General features: G+C 44.0%; 1 pseudogene across 1 annotated transcript; it reads left to right on the top strand.

Moving 5' to 3' along the window:
- The first annotated feature begins 826 nt into the window (after positions 1-826).
- Positions 827-2,865, top strand: LOC306669967 (transketolase-like; annotated as a pseudogene). The gene has a single exon. The product of its transcript is annotated as a transketolase-like (transcript).
- The last annotated feature ends 984 nt before the right edge of the window (positions 2,866-3,849 follow it).

The following is a 3,849-nucleotide window of genomic DNA, read 5'->3' as shown; positions in this document are numbered from 1 at the left end:
TTTCTTACACTGAGGAAAGTAGAAAAAAACCAAGGTTTGTCCACTAGCTCCTTCATTACATGTATTTACTAGAAAAAAAGAAACTGATAATTGACCTTTTAGTTGCAAAGAAGAGCAACAAAGAGTGTGAAGACCAAGACAGGCTGAAAGTAGGAAGATTCTGAAGACAGAGTGAGAAAGAAAAAAAGAAAAAAAAAAAAAAAAGAAAATGAAAAATGAGATAAGTAATAAGCCTGAAGTAAGAATGAAATCAATGTGAGGAATGATTTGACCTCCCTGGCAAGTAGCTTTGCAATATTTAGCAAGTAATTAAAATATTAATTCTTTTGACCCAGTTCTACTTTGAAGAGGCTATCCTAAGGAAAATTCTGAATTTGTTAAAAAAAAAATCCATGTTTGAGCTGTTCATCATGAGGTTTTTAAGTATAAAAATCAGAAATGACTGTCCTAATGCATAAAACTGGGAAGTAATTAAGTAACAGCATATGGTATGAAGCAGTTGTTAAAAATATTTTTTGTACAATATTTAATGATATAGGAAATGGTTATGCTATAGCGTTGGTTATTTTACACATATGTACAGAGAAAATGCGTGTATGATACAGTACTTATCTATGTGTGTGTGTATATATGTCTATATACATATTTTGATTACATGTATACATATATTTGTATATACATATTAGGCACATATAATCAAAATAGATATATAGTGATACACCTTGATGGAAAATATGATGCTAAAATTAGAAAATATCTGCTGGGAAAACATCAAATCAGGTTACTCTTGGTAAAACATGTTTTAAAGATAAAGCTGAGTTCGGCCGTCGCCAGTCACTGCTGCCTTAGGGGCTCTCTGTGTCTCTGTCCTCGGCTCCCTCTCCTGGCCACACCATGGAAGGCTACCACAAACCTGACCAGCAGAAGCTGCAGGCCCTGAAGGACACAGCCAACCGCCTGCGCATCAGTTCCATCCAGGCCACCATGGCGGCGGGCTCCTGCCACCCCACGCCATGTTGCAGTGCTCCTGAGATAATGGCTGTCCTCTTCTTCCATACCATGCGCTACAAGGCCCAGGACCCCCGGAACCCTCACAACGATCATTTTGTGCTTTCTAAGGGTCATGCAGCTCCCTTCCTGTATGCAGTCTGGGCTGAAGCTGCTTTTCTGCCCGAGGCGGAGTGCTGAACCTGAGGAAGATCAGCTCTGACTTGGACGGGCATCCTGTCCCGAAACAAGCTTTCACTGACATGGCCACTGGCTCCCTGGGCCAGGGCCTCAGTGCTGCTTGTGGAATGGCCCACACAGGCAAATACTTTGACAAAGCCAGCTACTCAGTCTATTGCGTGCTGGGAGATGGGGAGCTGTCTGAAGGCTCCATGTGGGAGGCCATGGCCTTCACCAGCATTTACAAGTTGGACAACCTTGTCACCATTCTTGACATCAACCACCTGGGCCAGAGCGACCCTGCCCCACTGCAGCACCAGGTGGACATCTACCAGAAGTGTTGCAAGGCCTTTGGCTGGCATGCCATCATCGTGGATGGACACAGCGTGGAAGAACTCTGCAAGGCCTTTGACCAGGCCAAGCACCAACCCACAGCCATCATTGCCAAGACCAAGGGCCGCAGGATCACAGGGGTAGAAGATAAGGAGTCAAGGCATGGAAAGCCTCTCCCCTAAAACATGGCTGATCAGATCATCCAGGAAATCTACAACCAGATCCAGAACAAAAAGAAGATCCTGGAAACTGCCCCTCAGGAGGATGCCCGCTCAGTGGACATCACCAACATCTGCATGCCCACCCCACCCACCTACAAAGTTGGGGACAAGATAGCCACCCACAAGGTGTATGGACAGGCTCTGGCCAAGCTGGGCCACGTGAGCGAACGCATCATTGCCCTGGACGGGGACACCAAGAATTCTACCTTCTTAGAGTTCTTCAAAAAGGAGCACCCAGATAGAGTGCTACGTTGCTGAGCAGAACATGGTGAGCATTGCAGTGGGCTGTGCCATGCACAACAGGACAGTGCCCTTCAGCAGCTCTTTTGCGACCTTCTTCACATGGGCCTTTGGCCAGATTCGCATGGTGGCCATCTCCGAGAGCAACATCAACCTCTGTGGCTCCAGTGGGGATTGTCCATTGGGGAAGATGGACCCTCTCAGATGGCCCTGGAAGATCTGGCCATGTTTCGGTCCATCCCCACATCAACTGTCTTTTACCCAAGTGATGGGGTTGCGACAGAGAAGGCAGTGGAATTAGCAGCTAATACAAAGGGCGTCTGCTTCATCCAGACCAGCTGCCCAGAAAATGCCATCATCTACAACAACGAGGATTTCAAAGTTGGACAAGCCAAGGTGGTCCTGAAGAGCAAGGATGACCATGCAACGGTGATTGGGGGTGGGGTGACCCTGCATGAGGCCCTTGTTGCTGCTGAGCTGCTGAAGAAAGAGAAAATCAACATCCGGGTGCTGGAACCCTTCACCATCAAGCCCTTGGACAGAAAACTCATCCTTGACAGTGCCCAGGCTACCAAGGGCAGGATCCTCACAGTGGAGGACCACTACTACGAAGGTGGCATAGGTGAGGCAGTGTCCACTGCAGTAGCGGGAGAGCCTGGAGTCACTGTCACCTGCCTGGCTGTTGCCCATGTACCAAGAAGTGGGAAGCCAGCTGAGCTGCTAAGGATGTTTGGTATTGACAAGGATGCCATTGCACAAGCTGCGAGGGCCTTGTCGCCAAGGCCTAAGGAGGGTATGGAGTGCAGGGTTGGGGGTTCTATACATTCCTGAAAGATTCTGGCAAAGGTGCTCAAAAAAAATGTACTGAAAGAAGAGGTAAATATATGTTTTGAGAAAAATGAAAAAAAAAAAAAAACAGATAAAGCTGAGGGGGTAACTGGAAAGTTCTCAGAAAGCTCTAAAGAGATATAGATTTTCAAGAACTATGTGGAGTTTTTCTTAGGCAGTCTCAGCAGAAGCCTAAGGCAGAGAAGGGTTTATCTTAAAAATATTTTTACATACATGGTTTTTGTCTAAGGAGATAAACCCTAATAAGACTCATGGAAGACACACACACACACACACACACACACACAGAAGAAGAAAAGAAAAAAGGAAAGAAAGGAAGAAAAAAAGAAAAAAAGGGAAAGAAAGGAAGAAAAGAAAAGAAAAAAATCACAAGACTTCAACTGCTGAAATACTAGTAGCTTGAACTGAAAGGAATAAAAATAACACTAAATGGAAAGCAGTCTTACATTCTCTCAAATATATATAGAGAGATATGATATCTCATCATATAAAAAAGCAAATGTATCCTATTAGAGGTACTGGAAGAATTCTAAAATATCAGTTCTGTTTCTGGGTAATGAGATCTTGGGGTGATGATTTTCTTTTTTCTGTTTCCTTCTGTTTATCTATACTTGTTAAATGTTCCATGAATTTGGAGGTCATTATGTTAAGGGAAATAAACCAGGCACAGAAAGACAAGGATCACACAGTCTGATTCATGTGTGGAATCTAAAAAAGTCGATCTCATAACATTGAGAGAAAGATGGTGGTTACCAGAGGGCTGGGGACAGTGAGAAGAAGGGGAAATGTGGAAAAGTAATCAATGGGCTCCAAAAAACAGTTAAATAGGAGCAAGAAGTTCTGGCGTACTGTTACATGGTAGAGTGAGTATAGATAATAATAATGTACTAAATACTCCCAAAAAGTTAGGAGAAAGGGTTTTGAATGTTTTCACCACAAAGAAATGATAAATGTTGGAAGAGATAGAGGTGCTTACCCTGATTTAACTATTACACAATGTCTACCTGTATCCAAACATGACATGGTACCCTACCAATAT

This window comes from Sciurus vulgaris, assembly GCF_902686455.1.
Source record: "Sciurus vulgaris genome assembly, chromosome: 9".
NCBI classification, from domain to species: Eukaryota; Metazoa; Chordata; class Mammalia; order Rodentia; family Sciuridae; genus Sciurus; species Sciurus vulgaris.
Note: the sequence above shows the minus strand (reverse complement) of the source record. Positions and strands in the feature narration are given on the sequence as shown.